Source organism: Panthera leo, chromosome E1, assembly GCF_018350215.1.
Source record: "Panthera leo isolate Ple1 chromosome E1, P.leo_Ple1_pat1.1, whole genome shotgun sequence".
Classification (NCBI taxonomy): domain Eukaryota; kingdom Metazoa; phylum Chordata; class Mammalia; order Carnivora; family Felidae; genus Panthera; species Panthera leo.
In genome coordinates, this window is record NC_056692.1 from 12,749,827 (window position 1) to 12,770,000 (window position 20,174).

Genomic DNA, 20,174 nt, shown 5'->3' on the forward strand with positions numbered 1-20,174 from the left:
CCTGCCGGCCTGCCTCCCTCCCTCCCTCCCTGCCTGCCTGCCTGCCTCCCTCCCTCCCTCCCTGCCTGCCTGCCTGCCTGCCTGCCTGCCTGCCTGCCGGCCTCCCTCCCTGCTTGCCGGCCTGCCTGCCGGCCTGCCTCCCTCCCTGCTTGCCGGCCTGCCTGCCGGCCTGCCTCCCTCCCTGCTTGCCGGCCTGCCTGCCTGCCTGCCTCCCTGCCTCCCTGCCTGCCTGCCTGCCTGCCTGCCTGCCTGCCTGCCTGCCTGCCTGCCTGCCAGCCTGCCTCCCTCCCTGCTTGCCGGCCGGCCGGCCGGCCTGCCTGCCTGCCTGCCGGCCTGCCTCCCTCCCTCCCTCCCTGCCTGCCTGCCTGCCTGCCTGCCTGCCTGCCTGCCTGCCTGCCTCCCTCCCTGCTTGCCGGCCTCCCTGCCGGCCTGCCTGCCTGCCGGCCTGCCTCCCTCCCTGCCGGCCTCCCTCCCTGCTTGCCGGCCTCCCTGCCGGCCTGCCTGCCTGCCGGCCTGCCTCCCTCCCTGCTTGCCGGCCTGCCTGCCTGCCTGCCTGCCTGCCTGCCGGCCTGCCTCCCTCCCTCCCTCCCTCCCTGCCTGCCTGCCTGCCTGCCTGCCTGCCTGCCTGCCTGCCTGCCTGCCGGCCTCCCTCCCTGCCTGCCGGCCTGCCTCCCTGCCTGCCGGCCTGCCTGCCTGCCTGCCAGTCTGCTTGCCTCCCTGTCTCCCTGCCATCCTGCCTCACCTCCCTCCCTGCCTCTACGTCCAACTGAAACATGAAGTCTGTGAGGTGGGAGCTGTAGCCATCCGGTTCTTCCTATATCCTGATCACAGACCATAGAACGATCTTTGCCATAGATTCGTGTTTTCAATAAATCATCTGTTCGATGGCTATCGATAAAGGAAATTGTCAACTTTTAACGGCTGTGGACCCTGCTCCTGGGCTCCCAGGGAAGCTAGGCTTTAACATTTACCAAGCTCCAAATGACCCTGCCAAACCCCAAAGCGTGTGCTCTGTTTCTGTCCTGAGCACACGTTGCATGTCCGCTTCATTTAAATGAACAACAACAACAAAAATGGATCAAAGGGGTGACTTGGCTGGCTGGCTCGCTCAGCTAGGTCAGGGGAGCGGGTGACTCTTCATTGCCGGGCTGTGAGTTTGGGCCTTATGTTGGGTGAGAAGAGGACATAAAAACAAAACCAATCCGTCAGTCAGTCAGTCAGTCAGTTGAGAATTAAAAAGGAGCCTTCCAAACATACAGATGAGAAAATGGAAGAAAACCTCCCTGGATCCCCAAAGATTAAAGTCATACAGCTTTGCACATACTGAAAACAGAAAGTAAACCCTGTAAAAATTTTCTGCCATGTCTTTCGTCATTATACCTCGTAACAACAACAACGACAACAACAACTCCTCCTCCTCCTCCTCCTCCTCCTCCTCCTCCTCCTCCTCCTCCTCTTCCTCCTTCATCCATTCTATTTAAGAATTCCCAACACTGACAACTCTTATAAAGACCATCCAAGCACGGGACACAGAACTGCATCAGACCACATTCTTATGGCTACCTGGCAGACATTAGAACTTCCGGCCTTCGTGGTGACACCCCGAGCTCACTGGTGAGCTCTGCTTCCGAGTGCTCCCGTGAAGCACACCACAAGCTCAGTCCGTGTTCACGGGACCACACTTAACAGATCGGGAACAGAACAGAACACACACCATACGGTGTTCACAGCAGCTGACGGAAGGGCAGGGGAAATACAAGTACCTCACACATCCAACTAACGGGGTTCTCTGAGAACAAAACTCTCTTTACGTCTTCCAACGTCTTCCAACGGGTGTGGATGTCCTTTGGATGCAGAAAACATTCGCATGTCATTTGCTATCGTTGCTCTCGGCACGCTCTTGCACCGAGGTCAAGGGACTGAGAGATGCATCTCACCAGGTTAAAAAAATCTATCCATCGTGTGCCACCGCCACGGAGTCTCTGCATGCACTCTCTCCTTTTCTCACTCACACTAGCCTTTCGTACTTCGGCACCACTGTCGGTTGAACACGAGGATCAGAAAACACAAGGTTTCAGAACTTCTAACAGCCTTCTGGTTACATAGCACACCCTTGCATTCATAGCATTGATACGACTCCGCGAAATAAAGAGTAGCGGATACAAACGGGACACCCACCGTCAAAGTCACAGCCTGTATGGTGTGAAGACGAATTCAAGAGTGAGAAAGCACGTAGACGGAAATATTCCTTCCTATGGCAGAATATTTACAGCACTGCTTTCAATGAAGTGCTTCTCCCGTAAACATTTGAAATGAGATGAACGGCACAGATTCAATGAAGGCTTCATACTGTACTTGTGCATAGGAAGGGAGACAAGTGTCACAAACTAAAAACGAAAGCAAAAAGACCAAACACTGTGACACCATGATCTCCAAAAAGGAGGTTTTCCCGGGGGTGGGGAAATAATGTGGTGGGGTTCCAATTAAAACAAGGAAAAAAGAATGTACTTCTAATGAATGGTTTCCATAGTGAACACGCACAAAGAATTCACTTGACGAGTCCAGGGATACAATATTACAGGAGAAATCCTTTGATATCCATTGTAGCCTGTGTGTGTGTGTGTGTGTGTGTGTGTGTGTGTGTGTGTGTGTGTGAGAGAGAGAGAGAGAGAGAGAGAGAGAGAGAGAGAGAACGAGAACCAATCAGGCAAACAGCAGTTCGCTTTCAAACACCTGATATTTCAACACTTCATGTAACAAAACTTCTAAAATTCATTTAGCTTTGCCTCTCTTTCTGAAGAAAAATGTCAAAAATAGTGGTGAATATACCCCACGCTGAACGTACTGATTCTGAAAACTCTCAGTATGGATGGGTTTTATAATACACTTAACCATGGGTGGGGTGCCTGGGTGGCTCCGTCAGTTAAGTGTGTGACTGCGGCTCAGGTCATGATCTTACGGTTTGTGGGTTCGAGCCCTGCACCGGGCTCTGTGCGGACAGCCTGGAGCCTGCTTCGGATTCTGTCTCCCTCTCTCTCTGCTCCTCCTTCCCGCTCTGTCTCTCTCGGTCTCTCAAAAATAAATAAATGTTTAAAAAAAAAGAAAGAAAGAAAGAAAGAAAATGAAAGAGAGAGAGAGAGAGAGAAGAGAAGAAAAAAAGAAATACACTTACCATGTGTTTAGAAAAATTTGAATTCCTACCAGTCTATACCTACCCCGCTGTATAAATTCCCCAGCTGGAAGATTTAGAATCCGTGCTTGAGCCAAAGCCTGCAGGAAAACCGCTGCCTGACTCTGCATTTGATGGGGGTCCCCAACCGATGGCCGCACCTGATTTAGAACCACTATCGGAGTTCTTTCCAGAACCAGGGACCTGAGGAGGTTCCTCAACACATGACACATAGAAGTACCCTACGACCCAGCACTTTCACGACTAGGTACTTAGCCAAAGGATACAGGTCTGCTGTTTCCAAGGGGCACACGCACCCCAGTGTGCATAGCAGCACTATCGGCAGTAGGCAAAGTATGGAAAGGGGCCAAATGTCCATCGATGGATGAATGGATACAGAAGAGGTGGTATCCATCTACAACGGAGCAGTGCTCGGCCACCAGAGGGAATGAAGTCTTGCCATTTGCAAGTACCTGGATGGAACTGGAGGGTGTCATGCAAAGTGACATTCGTCCCTCAGAGAAACACATGTATCACAGGACCTCACCCGTGTGAGGACCTTCACTTCCCAAACAGAGGAACTCTGGGAAGGGAACCCGGGAAGGGAAGGGAAGAAGGGAAGAAGGGAAGAAGGGAAGGGAAGGAAAAATAACATACAAACAGGGAGGGGGACAAAAACGTAAGAGGCTCTTCCCTAAGGGGAACAAACAGAGGGCTCCTGGAGGGGGTTGTGCCAGGGCGGGGGCTGAAAGGGCGAGGGGTATGAAGGACTCTCCTCCTCAAACCACTGTTGCCCTATAGGCTAAGTACCTTGGGGGTACATTGAGAAAAATAAATTCAATGATAATATCAGAGAGGGCGAGGGTGAGGGCGAGGGCTACCTGATCATCTGCAAATGTAACAAAGGGAAAGTCCGGGAACCGTTTGGGAATGAAGCTGTCTACCGCTTCTCAGTCCTGGCAAAAGAACTGCTGCAGCTTATAGGCAGTCACGTCCCTCTGTAAGGCACCCGACAAACGCCTTCCTGCTTCTCAAAAGCTCATCTGGGCTTGGATGAGTTTCAGGAAGTTTGCAGTCACACCATCGTTCCTTGATCGCATGACTTTCACCTGGGTTTCCTATTACGTAAAAGGAACACAGCCAAAACCCTTTGAAGGACTAGTGTGAATATCTTTCCTGTCCTGAACCAGAAGAACCTCTCCAAAGCTCCCAAAATATTCTTTCAGATCCTGTTCGGTTGTTTTCCACAGGAGACCCAACACTCTTAAATCTGACGTACCCTGGATGGCTCTCTTCACTTTCACTGCTGAAGAAGCAGGCACCTGTCTCGTCCCTTTTTCTGTGGCTATCTTTGGGATAAGTTGACGACTATCCGCTACCGGATTTCCCCAGCCAGCATCAGGGATGTGCAGAATGTCTTTGACCAGCCGGACACCTCTCATACGCTGAGACGCTGGATTCCGGTAGTGCAGTCCACGTGCTGCCGACAAACTGGGCTGTCACTGTGGACAGCAGCACTGTCCCGTCGTCTTCCGATGGCATTTCGATGGGCTCGTCATTCTCATCTTTGGTCACCCGAGTACATTCAGACACCTGCTCTTATTTCTCCGCTAGGCCGCTGCTAGGAAGCCTGACAGGGAACCCGAAGCGGCGAGGGATCCAGGAGCAGCCCAGCTACCGCTTCGCTCCCACGAAATGGCCGCCTTGTAACTCTTTACGGAAGAGGAAAAAACACCACCGTGACCGCCACCATTTAATAACCTTGCTCTAAGTGTGGAGAAAGCAACCACCCATCCCCAAAAGGAAACTTCGGCAGGCTACACGTATAGGACATATGGAGCCTATACTTGCAAGTGCTTACTTACATGGGAACATGGAAAGGTCACCTGAGTCCCTGATGGCCCAGATGGGGTTCTTTGGAGGTGTCTGAATGAGTTTTCTTGTGTGCTCCCTTAGAGAAAGCTGGCCGTGAGACGACGCAGCCAGAAACTAGGAAGCCCTTTGGTTCCATCAGCGAAGCCCCGGCTTTTGGGGAGGAAGGGACGCTCACGGAGATATCCCGGGCCACATTTGGTTTGTGGGTTGCTGCAGCTTTTGGCTTCTTTGCACCAAATTGGCTGTGTTCTCATTGGAAATGGAAAACACCTGCACGATGGGATCCATCCACGGTAATGCTCTCGTGCGATTGGATTTGTTTTTATAAAAGGGGGAGATTTGACCATTGGGTCTTTCGCGTCCTCTCCACAAGTAGGAGTGAAACAGAGGCTGATGTTGGTTTGCATCTTGTTTGTGGATCTATGGCCACAGGTGTTATCCATGTGAGATGTTTTCTCTACCTCTGGATGCTATTGCTCACACCAATTTGTAACCGAGCTCCGTTACTGTGTTTCAAGGCAAGCTCTTGTGAACATTGGGCATTCTAACACTCAGGAGGATCAGAACAAACCCAAATGTGTTTCACATTCACGTGAACGGGGTATGGGTGTGGGGTGTGTGTGTGTGTGTGTGTGTGTGTGTGTGTGTGTGTGAAATTCTCTACATTCAGAGTTTTATGTTACTCCATAAGAAAGTTGCCTCACGGGAAGGGACACAATTGATGGCCCAGAGAGAGGAGAGATAAAAATTGAACACACCTGCCCTCCCCGCTACACCCACACCCACACACCCTTTCCCAATAGTCAGAAGAATGAGGAAGAGGAGGAAGGCAGACAGATGCCAGTGATCCTAAACCCGCCCCTCCTCCTCCCCGAGCACAAGCGCCAAGATGGGTGCCCACCCCACGGCCTGCTCCTCCTTCACCTCTTCCACAGGGGGCTGAAAAGCAACCAGAGACAAAGCCACTTTTGCAGGAGGCAAAGACAGGAGACAGAGATGGAAGAAGAAGTAGGAGGTGGACGCGGACGCGGAGTTGGAGGTGCAAAAGAAAAAGATGAAAGAAACACAAAAAGGTGAGTCCAAAACTTTAAATCTGCCTGGGGCCTGGCCGGCGGCTCCCTGGCCGCCTCCCCCTCCCCCTGTTTCTGCATCAGTTGGTGTGGCTCCAGTGATCTCCTAGGCCATCCCCGGTGGTGGGGCCTCCCGTGTGAGCCTGATGGTGGGGAAACAGATCGTTTGACTTTTTAGTGGACACGGGTGTGACGTCTTGGGTACTAAGGGCCATGGAAGGGTGATTGCTTACTTAAAATGGACATATTTTCGGAGCCGTCGATATCAAATACAATGCAGATAGTTAGGTTTTATTCTTTGTGGTGGTGGTTGTAAAATGGCTTGAATTTGGTGCTCTCTGCATGACAAGCCTTTGGGGTGGGCAGCTCCGGTCATGGCCTTGCTTCCGTCCCAATACTGACCCTGTAATTGTGGTCCTCAAAATATACATCTCTGTGACCTTTACAAACAACATAACACGTTTTCTCCCTCGTTTTACAACAGGTATCAAAAACAAAATCAAAAAAACTTTACAAACACTTACGCCCTTCCTTGTTCCACTCAGACACGCACTCTAGGGTTCAGGCCCGAGGCAGGGGCCTAATCAGCTTTCATGTGACTTCAGTTTATGACTTCACTGGTACCCGTTGCAGTTTGTCAGCAAAAAGTACTTCAAACGATGGTCGATTTTGTCTCTCGCATACAGTGTTCGTGGGTGAATGTTGACAGGAGATAGGTTAAATACACAAAAATGTTTACTCGTAAACCTTTAAATTTTTTCCTTGTACCATTTATTTTTGAGAGAGAGAGAGAGAGAGAGAGAGAGAGAGAGAGAGAATGAGAGAATGAGAATGAATGTCAGCGAGGGAGGGGCAGAGACAGAGGGAGACACAGAATCCGAAGCAGGCTCCAGGCTCTGAGAGGTCAGCACAGAGCCCCACGCGGAGCTCGAACTCACGAGCTGTGAGATTGTGACCTGAGCCGAAGTCCGACGCTTAACCGACTGAGCCGCCCAGGAGTCCCTATTTGTAAACTTTTAAAATGGCTTCCCAAATCTTTCGTGACCTGTAACTTCAAAGCTTTGCTAAGTTAAGTGGTAAATTAGGTTCAGTTCTTCAGACATCTGAGTCTTTTCCACAGAAGATAAAATACTAAATTGTGAATTACTAAACCTACGGCGTTTTCTTTTCTTTGTTTGTTTTTTTGTTTTTTGTTTTGCTGTGTGTGTGTGTGTGTGTGTGTGTGTGTGTGTGTGTTTGGTCTTTGGCTTTATTCAGAAAAACAGTAAAGATACTTGGGTCTGTTAGTAAACATGTTTCATCGTTTGTTGTTTTTTTTTTTCCTTGAAGATTTGTTTTCCAGCCTATTTCTTTATTTTTAGGAGAGAGAGAGAGAGAGAGAGAAAGACACACACACACACACACACACACACACACACACACACACACACACAGAATGAGTCGGTGGGAGGGGCAGAGGATCCGAAGCGGGCTCTGTGCTGACAGCACAGACAGCCCAATGCATGGCTCAAACTCACGAACCGAACCGTGGGATCATGACCTGAGCCGAAGTTGGATGCTTAACTGACAAAGCCACCCAGGCGCCCGTTTCATGACTTGCTAAAAATTGTACAGTAAAAGAAAAAAGAAACAAAACCAAACACCACAACGTGTTTCTGAAAATGATGAGATACATTCGTACATTTGACAGTGTAAAGAATTCTGGTGTGTGGGGGGCCTGGGTGGCTCAGTCGGTTAAGCGTCTGATTTCACCTACGGTCATGGTTCATGGATTTGAGCCCTGAGCTGGGTTCTGCACTGACAGTGCAGAGCTCCCCCTCTCCCCCTCTCCCCCTCTCCCCCTCTCCCCCTCTCCCCCTCTCCCTTTCCTCCCAGCTCTCAAAATAAAGGAATTAACTTAAGAGGAAAAAAAGAACTCCATAAAAAAAAAATAAAAAGAAGGCAGGCAGGCGGAAAAGAAGAGAGAAAAAACACAAAATACTATATGGTCAATCGCTATTCTTGCTGTGCTTATGTCAATACTGAAGCCATGTCTGTTAACACTGGACTTATTTTACAAACAAATTAGTTTTCATTGGGCTATCTTTGACAGGAATGGAGGGGTCTCGATAGAAAAAGATTGTATTTCAGTAGCTCTTTTGTGGATGTTAACTTCTAGTTCTGGTTAATTAATTTTCTTTGACTGTTGTTTGCCTTTAAAACTGGGCTGGATCCTGAATCCTGGTTTCCTCGAATATCTGACTACGACTCTTCAAACTCAGGCTTCCAATCCTCTCCCATCCTCTTATCTTACCATCCTGAAGAACTCAAATGGCCCTTTTCCCTGAAGCCCTGCAAAGGAAAGCTGGACAACTGGAGATAAACTTCAGAGAAATTGCCACAGTTGTAGACAATCTGTGTGCCTGTTGCTCTATGGGCCATTCAGAACGAGACATTTGCTGCTGTTGTGTTTTTGTTGTTTTTAAAGTAGGCTTCACCATGCCCAGTGTGGAGCCCAACTGGGGCCTTGAGCTCACGACCCTGGGATTGAGACCTGAGTGGAGATCCAGACTTGAATACTGAACCTGAACCCACTGAGCCACTCAGAATCCCCCAAAATGAGACATTTGAACTACATGCCAGAAAAATCGGTCAGATTGCCCCCTGCCTGCTCCCACTCCAGCTGAGGATGCTTCGAGCCTGGCATCTAGACACCTTCTCACTGACCGCACTTGGGACTTAGACACTGGGTTTATAAGTTGTTCTACCCATTAACCCGTGGTGTTCTTCTCTTTCTGTAGAAGTACCTCTTATTAGTTACCTGATTGCTTGCTGAACGAGGAGGCAGAGTCAAAGCTAGTTCACAAACACTTGCTGCAACTGTATTAGCTCCTCTTTAGAAATAAGAACCCATATTTTATTTGTATTTTTATAAGTTTCTTAATATTTATTTTTGAGAGGGGGTGGGGGGAGGGAGACCCATAATCTGTAGCTGGCTCCAGGCTCTGAGCTGTCTGCACAGAGTCGGATGCGGGGCTCGAAATCACGAACGGCGAGATCCTGACCGGAGCCAGAGTCCAATGCTTAACCCACGGAGCCACCCAGGTGCCCCAGCAACGAAAGCCCACATAAACAGGGGCACCTGGATGGCTCAGTCGGTAGAGCGTGTAGCTCTCGATCTTGGGGTTGTAAGTTCGAGCCCAACGTTGGGTGTAAAGGTTACTTAATAAGATTTAAAAAAAAAACATAAAAATAAAATCAGACAGCAATTCACTTGGGTACAGTAAGAGGCCCTTGACCACCACAACCTTCCCCCCCGCGCCCTCCCCCCACAAGGTGGTCATAACATTGGGTTTGACTATACTGTTACTATTCCTTAGAATACACTTGGGGAGAAATCTCAGGATATGATGCAGTACCAAACTATGCAGAAAAATACCCAAGATCTCAGATAGGAACTATCTCTGATTCCCCCCCCCCCCACCCCCAATTAGCACAAGGGAGCAAAAGTTGTGACCTGCACCCTGTCAAATCCTTCCCTTCCAAAGCCCCTGCCACACCCTAATTCGGCTTGAAATAGTTTCAGAAGGTGGACCTCCATCCCTGTTCCATAGAAGTGGAATGAGGGATTGACAATGGAAACTTATAAAGGGGAAGAAAACTTAACACCTCTGACTCCATGTTGCTTCGATTCCCTTCACAACTTCTGTGTAGCCCTGCACCTAGGCCTGTGACAGGTGAGATTTACAGAAACTGTTCTCACCGGGGGAGATAAACGGATAGCCCTAGCCCGAGCCATCACCCATCATCGTCCCCGTTCCTTACCATTGGGAAATGATCCAAACTCCAGAGGCTGGGGGTGAGTGTGGGGGGCGGGGAGTGGGGAGTGGGCAATTGAAACTGTGCCACGGAGGGTTAAGGAGGCTGACGCTCGCTCTCTCTCTCGCAGAGAACCTAAATCTTGTTCTTCAGGGAACTATTTGCCCCTAATCAGCTATTGTGTCTTTTCAGGTCCCACAAACAAACTCTAGCTGTCTCTGAAGAAGCCTGGACTCAAGGTCCACCGATATGCTTGCAGCCTATAAGCCAGCACAGCCCTGAGAGAAAGAGCCTAAGTCCTCATCCAGGTTATACCAGCTCTCGGGGCATACCCACAGCCCCTTCTCCGTGTCCTAAGGTAACCTCCTGACATCAGGGACTAAATTTTGCCTCCTTCTCATGTTAAGTCTCCGCCCCTAAGCAAACCTGGGAATATGCATGACAGGTATGTTTCCTCAATGTGGGTGCTCCATCTTTCCTCATCAATAATCACAGATGTGCCTTCCCTTTTATCAACAGGTATGTAAAGGATTCTTGGGATTTCATTCTTTTGTCAATTCAAGTGTATTCCAATGTTGCACTGGCTCCTTCAAATTGTCCTTGTTGAAAGTGTGTTGCTGTCCCTGTCTCTCTGTTAAAAATGCTTTGCCAAATACAAAGGCAGACCATCTGAGCCAAGCACATGAACTATGTCTGCTGGTCAATGGAACTTACAGAGAACATACGTCACTTTTGAGTTTCCCACCATTTATGTTACAATAAGTTCACCCCAACGAGGAACCCTAGGTGGTTCAAAGACATATATGTGTGTTTACAGACACACACACACACACACACACACACACACACACACACACACACACACTCACACTCTCTCTCTCTCATACCTAGCAAGGAGGGACACACCCAGGGCAGACAAGACAGTCACCTGGCACTGAGGGACATAAAAACATCAGGTTGATCGTCCGTGATTTCTGAGGAAAGATTATCGATCAAGACGGGGAAATGATAAAGGAAATTCTAAACTTTTTATGTTGGTGCTCTCCCAGGGAAGCTATACATTTAATATTTACCGAGGTCAAAGGGACTCCAGAAAACCTCAAAGCATGGGCTCTTTTTCTGTCCTGAGCACAGATTGTATGTCTGGTTTGTTAAAAAAAAAAAAAAAAAAATTTTTTTTTTCTTAAACATAACTAACTAAAAAAGGGGGCTTCCAAAGGCGGCTTATAAAGATAAGGGAAACAAAAGAAAACAATACAAAAACCTTCCTGGTCGCCATAAGATTGAAGTCATACAGCCTTGCACATACTAAAAACAGAAGATAAAGTCTGTAACTTTCTGGAATGTGTTCTTTCTCCTCATGATGATTCCTAACATCTGCGGCCAACCCCCCCCCCCCCCACCCCCGTGCCCTGTTTTTCCTTTTTTTTTTTTTTTTTTTTGGTAAGCTGTATGTATGCCCAATGTGAGGCCTTCCCCAGATGACTGACTGCTTTGTGAAGATTGCGTATCCCCGTCAGCCCTCCTAACTTGGGCTCCAATGAAACTCTTTTCCTTCCTCTTTAAAATTGTTTTTAAAAAGGCTCGTTCATTTTGCATCGACATAGGGTAAATGCTATAAAAGGTAAGCAAGACATAGTGAGGGGACAAACTGGGAAAGGTGGACAGCGTTTAAAAGATGCTTTTAAATGCTACACTTCTTCCTGCCTTTCCTTCACAGGTAGGAGGACAGCACCTACACCTACTGTCGTTGGCAATGGTCATCGGCCTGGAGAGGAAGAAACCATTCCATAGTTTTCCACACGGCGGATGAGAAGGCCCTCTCGGACCAAATCCAGGAACTCCCTTACTGTGAGCCAAGGACCGGTGTTTTGTCGTTTTCCTTTCAGTTGTGGTTAGAAGTAGACATCACCTACAATTGAGATTTTTCACCATATATAAGCGTAGAGTTCAGTGGTATTAGGTGCAACATTCACATCCTCCTCGTTGCGTTCTCTCTTTCCATTCCATTTGTTGTAGTGTTTTAAGATTTATGTTTTTGATGTTTATTTATTGGTTTATGGGGGAGGTATAGGGTGGGTAGGGAGGGAACCCCAAGCAGGCTCTGCACTGTCCGTGTGAGAACCCAATGCAGGGCTTGGTCTCACGAACCCTGAGATATGACGTGAGTCAAAATCTAGCAAGCGTGGGATGCTTCACCCACTGAGCCACCCAGGCACCCCACCGATTCCATTTGTTTTAAAGACATAAACGTTGCAAACTTTTTTTTTTTTTTCAACTTTTATTTATTTTTGAGATAGAGAAAGAGCATGAATGGGGGAGGGTCAGAGAGAGGGAGACACAGATTCTGAAGCAGGCTCCAGGCTCTGAGCTGTCAGCACAGAGCTCGACATGGGGCTTGAACTCACGGACCGTGAGATCATGACCTGAGCCCAAGTCGGACACTTATCCGACCGAGCCACCCAGGCGCCCCACAACCTTTTTTTTTTTTTTTTTTTTAAGTTTGTTCATCCATTCCTTCATTCCTTCATTCATTTTTCACATTCTCTTCACTCGATGTGGGACTTGAAGTCACAACCCTGACAGAGATCAAGAGTCCAAGAGTCGCATGCTCTTCTGAGTGAGCCAGCCAGGAGCCCCTTCCATTCCATGTTTTGAAACAACCCCAGGATCCTGACTCAGACTCCCAATTTGACTGATGAGAGCCCCGCCCACGCCCTCTAGGCCATCTGTGGGGCTGTTTCATGTGTGTCCATCTTTCTTCCTCCTTTTAGTGGCACGTCAAAGGTTGCATGTGAAACAGCCAGTGCCTGTGGAATGAAACTGTACTCAGTTTCCCTTTGGAAGCAGGTGGGAGAGGGAGGAGAGGTCAATGGCTAATCAATAGAGTGTTAGTGTTGCTTTACAGGAGTGTGCCCGCTGGGACCATCGCCCGGGGTCACAATTGTCCCCTGTCAGGCCTCCCCCACCCTCTATCCCTTATTGCCCCATGCCTGTGTTTGGCCTCTGAACCCTAAGACACCACCATCACGTGTTTCATGCCACCCTCTGACTCTGACTCGGCAGGCCACGCCACGCCACACCATGCCGCTCGCTCGCTCGCTCGCCAACTCCCTACCCTTCCACGTACCTGCACCCCCACCCCTGGAAGGCATTATAGTAAGATATCATCCTCCACATCCATGATTCTCAAATGGTTTATTGAGGTTTCCTGGGTTAGGAAAAGGAGGGGACTCTCTTTGCTCCAGAGAAGGCAAGTTCTTCAGACATCATCTTCTCCCCTCCCCCCTTTCTCTCCCCCACCCCTTCTTTCTTTCCCTCCCCCCCCCTTCCCCCCCCCCTTCCCTCCCTTTCCTCCCTTTCCTCCCAGTAGTTCAGAAACTGCAGCCTAAGGGTTGGGGGAGTTGAAGAAAGCCATTCAATGCAGAGAAGCCCCAGGCTCAGACTTTAACAGAAAGCTTTCTGCATTTGAACGAAGGGGTTGAATGAGGCCCATTGGAATGAATCGCCCTGAACCTCCCTTCCACTGCCACTCCCATCCCCGCCCCCCACCCCTCCCCCACCCTCACCCCCACTCCCACCCCCATGAGTCCTCCAGTGGTTTGGGGAACTGAAGGCTGCGGGTGGGCAGGGGGTGGGGGCGCATGCATCCTAAGCGGCAAAGTAGGCCCCTGGTCCACAGGAAAAATACAAACTCTATGTACCGAAATCTGTTGCGTCTGTATACGCGGATAATGACACCGCAGAAAGACAAATTAGAAAAGAAAAGAAAAAACAAACCCCAAACAACCCAATCCCGCTTACGATTGTACCAAACATGATAATAAAGAACACGAAAAGAAATAAAGGAACAAAGACACATCCGGCCACGAGCGAGCGGGTCTCCCTGTACGTCAGCTACTTTAGAGAGTCCCTCTCCTAGAGGCCCCTTCAGCTCAACAGCGGGCTGCACAGGTGTCCCTGTCTCTAGCCCGATTCATCTTGGTGCGAGCACCCTAAGTGGCCAAGGAGGCCCCCGGTCCACGGGAAAAATCATGCCTGGGTACAGCGGAGTTGTGTATCCCGGGCAAAGCGGTCAAGGGGTTGGCGAGATGTGTGCGGAGGAGAGGAGGTATCTGTTCTGGGGCCGCCCTCCCGGGCACCGCTCTGGCTGAGAAGAGGGCAGTGGGGCGCGGCCTGGACCCGGACGACAGTTGCTGCCTGCTGCTGGGCTGAGGGCTGAGGGCAGTGGGGCAATGGCCACGCTGGCTCCTGCGACGCAGTTCGTCCTGGGCACCTTCTGTGGTTTCTGTCGAGGTGCCGGTTGCCGTGATGACCGAGGCTAAACTCCCCTCTCCGCCTGGTTGTTCAGACGCCCGATCCTCCCGTGTTCTCGGTACGTGGACTGACCCGCACCCTCCCATCCCACCAGACCCCTTGTGCCAATATTTCCTGTTTCAGAGTTCTTTCGCCTTGTCCGGAAAGTAAACAAACCACACTCACAGATATCGACCCCTCGAAAGAACAAAGAGACGTCCAGGCACGAGCGAGCGGGTCGCCCTGTGCCTCGGTGTACTTTAGAGACTCGGTCTCTTACAGACACCTGAAGCTCAACGATGGGCTGCGGCGTCCCTCCCTCTCTCTGGCCCAGTTCCATCCCGGGACGAGTCCCACAGTCTCTTTGCGCGACGACACCACCGCTCGCTCACGTGAGCCGGAGGCAACGTGCTAATGGACCGGAGGGTGGCACTGTAGATTCAAAGTGACCTACGCACCAAAGCGTCCGTCAACGTGGTGTCCGGAAACCTTGGACGTTGCCGTGCCCTGGATGAAATCGTCGCTCTGGAGACTCGGGCACGTGTCGCCCGTCTTCTCTACGTTCTTCCTACCTTTAGTCTCCCTGTGTGTGTTTGCCCGACATCTTGCCTGATGGTTCACGGAGGAATGAGACACCCATCCGGCAAGAGCTGATGCTCTGCTCACCACGGCACGTGACTGACGGAAAAGAATACGCACGGGCCCGCACTCATCTTACCCTTCGTTCTCCACCGTGTCAGAAAAACGTGTGGCCTGCCTTCCTCCTGTCCAAAGCCAAACTGGAAAGGAAGACTTAGATGTAAAGGAAACATTAGAGAAGCTTTCAAAAAGCAGCAGCAAGCAAGCAAGCAAGCAAGCAAAGTAAACCACCCACCCCTACCCTCCTGCCCAGCAGGTGCAAGAAGCATGCACGGAGCACTCTCCTCCTTTTCTCCCTGGAAGTGCCCCCCCCCCCCCCCCCCCCCCCCCCCCCGTCTTTCCTATGCCACCAGGGGAGTGACATTCTTATCCTCAAGGACAGGGGGAGAAGTGGAGAGAATTCTAGAGGAGAACAGATCTTGGTTGGTTGGTTGGTTGGTTTTAAAATCCTCATCATCCTTTAGCCTCCCCACGTAGTTCAGTTAGTCGTCCACCGTCGCTTCTCCTTGTTCAACCCAATATACAAGCGTTTAGGTTTGGCCACTTCTCAGGGTCTTGGTTTCCTCAGGAGGGGCTCTACCTGTCACGTGAAACTTGTAGGAAATCAATTTGTTGGCTCCTTGTACGGTTAACCTGTCTCGTGTCAGTGTCACCCTCAGGGTCACCTGCAAACCCTAAGGGGGTGGAGGCATAGGGTGTGTCTCGGTGACACCTTCCTTTTCCCTGCGGGGGCCCACCCCCCCCCCCCTTTGGACTGTAGGGTCCTCTGGGAACCGGGACATTTTTTAGTGAGTGGCTATTAACTCCTTCCGTTCTCCATCCCCCCCCCCCCCCCCCCCCCCCCCCCCGCCGCCGCCGCCACCACCGCCGCCCGTAGTGGTGTTTATTGAGGACAGTAATGGTGAAAGCCATATTCTTGTCGCTTGCCACGCGGTGCACTTGCACCCATGTTCCCCGTACCTGTTTGTGGTCTTTGGACTTCGTCGTGGCCCCGTGCGGCGAAGGACTTTGCTTAAGCTTTATCCGTGGTCGTTCGTTTATCCATCACCCCCTTTCTGTCCCCCCCCCCCCCCCCGCAGCTTGGTTTGTTATGTTTCCGAGAGAGACGCTCCCCCGCTTGACCCAATAGAATAAAAACGGCTCGTCCGTCCGTTGTTGTTCTGGGAGTACTCTCTCGCGTGGTTTCGGTTTGACCGTCCGTCTCTCCCTCCCTCCCTCCCTTCCTTCCTTCCTGCCCGCTGAAATGTGTCTAAGTCCTCCCGGGAGCGCGGGCGCCGCCTGGGCCGCTCTGGGCCGCCCGTGCCCGGCCCGCCCGGTGTGTGCGGGGAATTTTCCGCGCACGTCCGCCTCGGCCGGCCGGGGAGTCGAGTGGCCGGTCTGCCCCCCCCCCCCCCCCCCGCCTTTTCAGCGGCAGCCGCCCCGATGCATTTTTCGAGTGTCCCTTGGGCTGCCGGGGTCGCGCCGTGCCGGCCGGCCGGGAGCTCCCGAGGCGGACGCCCTCCGCCGGCCTGGGACCGAGAGGCGGCATCCGGAGTGGGCCGGGACGAGATCGGGCGGCCGGGCCGCCGGCTGTGCGCCCTCTCGGCCCCGAGATCGCGAGCTGTCCCCGCTGACGTTTCGGTCGGTTGTCGGGCGCCACCTGGCGGCCGCTTTTATATAGCGTTTCCCCTCCGGAGCGTCGGCGACGTCGGCAAGGGATGCGATTCGGCCGCGGTGCCCGGGGCGGAGTTCCAGAAGGCCGGCGACGTTGGCGTGATCGTCCCGCTGTCGTCGGGGCGCCGGCGGCTGGTGCACTTGCCGGAGATTGAACCTCCGGGTATATGGGGGAGTAGCGGCGGCGCTCCCTGGGAGCGAGCCGGGGTGGGGGGCTGCCCGGACGGGTCGACCAGCACCCGCCGGTGCTTTCCTCCCCTCCCACCACCCCCCCCCCCGACCGCGGGGACCGTCCGGGGCCGCCACCCGGAGACTGTGGCCCCGTGGGTCGCTTGTCGGTCCTTCCCTGCCAGGCGTCTTTTGTCTTCCCTCCCGCTTCGCGGTCGGGCCGGGCTGGGCCGGGCCGGGCCGGTGAGGACCGTCCTGAGCCTTGAGGGGAAGCCCGCGGAGGGCGCGATGGGCCCGGGCGGGGGCACGCGTGGTGCTCCCGGTCGTTGGACCCGATTTTCTCCCCAGATTTTCCGAGGCCCGCTGCGGAGTTGGGGACCGGGCCGCGAGGGGAAGCCCGTATAGGGCGCCAACGCCGGCGCGCCCGCGATCCCCGTTGAGGTCCTGTCGTCGGGGGCGCCTCCGCGCAATTCAGACCCCCCCCCAAAACAGTCCCAGCCGGGGGTCGGGGACTGGCATGGGGCCGGTCTTGCGAGGTCCGGTGAGGCTTCCGCAGGCGACAGCGCGGAGTGTTTTATTTTTCTAAGTCCCGACCCGGAGACGACCCGTGGACGGGCGAACGTGTAACGGGGCAGGGCCTACCCGGCCATCCCCCCCCATCCCGCGATTCCCCGGTCGGTCGGTCGGTCGGTCGGTCGGTCCCGGGGTCGACCAGATGGCCCCCGGGGACTTCCGGGGGGGTGGGGGGTTGCTTGGCGGTGATGGGAAGATGCTTGGGGCCCGTGGCCGGGCCAGGGTCCCAGAAGGTCCCAGTGACCTGTGGCTCGGCCCCGCCTGCCAACGCGGTTATTTTTGTCTCCTGAAAGAGGTACTTTTTGCTGCCAGGTAGGTGCTGACACGTTCTGATGTGGCGGTTGTCATCCTGTAAGAGAGACTTGGGCCTCGTCGCCGCTGGCTGGCGTGGCTCCGGGCTTGGCGGTGACGCCGAGCCGAGCCCGACTCCGCCCTTTGCCCGCCTGCTTGCTCGAGCCGTCTGCCTGGGCCTGCGCGCCGGCTCTCGTGCATCCAGGTGTGGTTCAGGCTGTGGCGCCACCTCCGGTCTCTGGCACCCGAGGGCGGCGTGGGGAGGCGGCGTGGGTCTTCTACCCCGTGCGCTCCCCGCTGCGGGCACCCGGCCGTGGCCGTGACAAACCCACCCTCGCAAGGCTCCGTGCCGCGTGTCAGGCGTTCCCTTTTCCCCTTGTGGGTTGTCCGGCTGCCTGTTCCCTGGGAGAGGTGGGGGAGGGGTGCTGGCGAGGCTGAAGCAGGTCCTCCTCTGGTCGCTGTCCTCGCCGGGCGTTTCCCCAGCCCCCTCCTCACCCCAGGACTGCCTCGTGTGGCGGTAACCGATCGATGTGGTGATGTCGCGCTCTCCCGGGCCGGGCCTAAGCCGTGTCAGACGAGGGACGGGCACTCCTGGTGAGTGGGACCGCTCTTCTCGTTCTGCCTGCGGGCCCCATGCTCCTCCTTCCCGCCTGTGGGCGGCGCGGGGGGTTGCAGAGGGGTGCGGACTCCGGCCCGACCCCGGCCTCCCGTCGCTGCGGGACCGGGGTCGGCTGACGCAGCGGACACTCTCGCTGGCCTCTCTTGGCTGTGTTGTGGTGGGCGGCCTCCCTGTGGTGGGGGGGCTGCACCCGATGCCACGCTGCTCGCCGCCTGGGCGTGCTGAGCGCGTGGCGCCTGGCCCTCCGTGGTGCCCCTGGAGCGCTCCAGGTCGTCTCAGGTGCCTGAAGCCGAGTGGTGGCGCCGTTCCCTGTTCCCAGCGGACCCCCCTTTGGGTCGCCGCCGTTGGCGGAGTTGCCCGAGGTGGGCGGGTGGCAGAATCGGTGAAGGGAGGCACACCCGTTCCCCCCGCTGCGGGGAGCGGGCGCCTTGTCGTCCCCGCCCCGCAACGGGCCGCTGTTGCCCGGAGGGGTGCGGGGGGGCTGACTTGGTGGGGCGAGTTGAGCGATCGTGGCGGGCCGAGCCGGCGCCGTGGCGCTTGGCCAAAACTCCCTCTGAGCGAGGACTGTCGGTTTCTTGCCCAGCGCGTTGCTGCCGGTGTTTTGCCTCGGTTTTCCTTGGGCCTCACCCGGAGGCGCGGCGCTCCTTCCGGGCGGCGACACGAGCAACCGCGCGTGGGGAAGGCAGGTGGCCCTCGTTGTGGGCCCTGACCGCGAATGCTCAGGAATGCCCTGTGTCACTCCGTTGCCGTGGACCTTTCTCCCCCGCCCCGGGCCCTGGTGGCCCCGGGAAGAAACGCCTTTTATCTGGCGGGTCGTCCCGATGGGGGGGACGAATTGGGTGGGGGGCGGCGCGCCCTTGGTGAGAAAGCCTTCTCTAGCGATCCGAGAGGGTGCCTTGGGGTACCGGAACCCCCCAGTCGCTGCCCCTCCTGTGCGCGTAGTGGCCACCTGTGTCAGGGTGACTGCATGCCCTTGTGCGTGTTAGGCGGAGCCTTCTCTCCCGCGCGAGAGGAGGTCTGTCGGCCCCGCGGTGGGGCCGAGCGCCGCTCTTCGCCTACCGCGGCCTGCGCCTCCCCCCTCTGAGTCGGGGGAGGGTCCCGCCAGGCCTGGCCGGTGTCCGGTGCCGTGGCCCGTGTGCCTCGGGCGTGTGGTGTGCGAGCGCGCGCGCACGCGCGCGGCGTCCCCCCGCCTCTCCCGTGGCGGTGTGTGTCCCGAGGGGCTTGGGGCGCCCCTGCGCGCCCCGCCCCCCCTTGCGCCGCGCGAGCGGCGGCTGTCTCCCGCCCGCCTCCCGTTCCGGGCTTTGCCGCTGGCGGGTGGCGCGCGGGCGCGGGTCGGGGCCGCGCCTGGCTTTGGGAGGCGCTTCCCTGGGGCGTGGCTCCGGGATGGACCGAACGGATGGAGGTTGGAGACGGGCTCCCGCGGCGGGGGTCCCGTGGGTCCGGACCCCAGCGCCGTGCGTTGTGGGGGGGGCCTGGCTCGTGGGGAGGCTCGCTAAGGGTGCTGAGGCCGGCTGGCGCCGCGGGCGTCGCGGGACCGCCCTCGTGCTGGTGGCGGTGGGATCCCGTGCATGTTTACCCGGTGGCCCGGCTCGCGTCTCCGTTGGCGCGCCCTTCCCCGAGCCCGTGCCCTCCTCCGCGCACGCGCTGTCTGGTCCTCGCTTCGTGCGTGCCCCCTCCCCGCAGCCTCCGGCCCACCTCCCGTTCTGGGCTGCTTTTGGTTCCCACCCTGCCTCGGCTTGGACGACCGAGCGCGCGTCCGCCTCTTCTCCTCTCCCTCCCCCCGTCACCGTGTCGGGACCGAGACCAGGCCTCGCCGTTTGTCGGGTGCCCGCCCCCCCCTTGGGCCGCTGTGGCTCTTGGGGGGCCGGGTCCCGGGCGGAGTGCTGTCGGCCCCACTCGCGTGTGAGTGAAGGAAGGGGGGGAAGAAGAGAGAAAGGGGCGCCGGCTGCGCGCGTCGGGGGTCCGGCCGGGGTGGGTGGGGCGCGGTTGGTGGGTCGCCGCGCGTGCGGGAGAGCGTTCCAGG

General features: G+C 55.0%; 1 pseudogene; it reads right to left on the bottom strand.

The window, feature by feature from the left end:
* Positions 1-3,733: 3,733 nt before the first annotated feature.
* LOC122206974 lies at positions 3,734-5,332 on the bottom strand (annotated as a pseudogene).
* Positions 5,333-20,174: the final 14,842 nt, after the last annotated feature.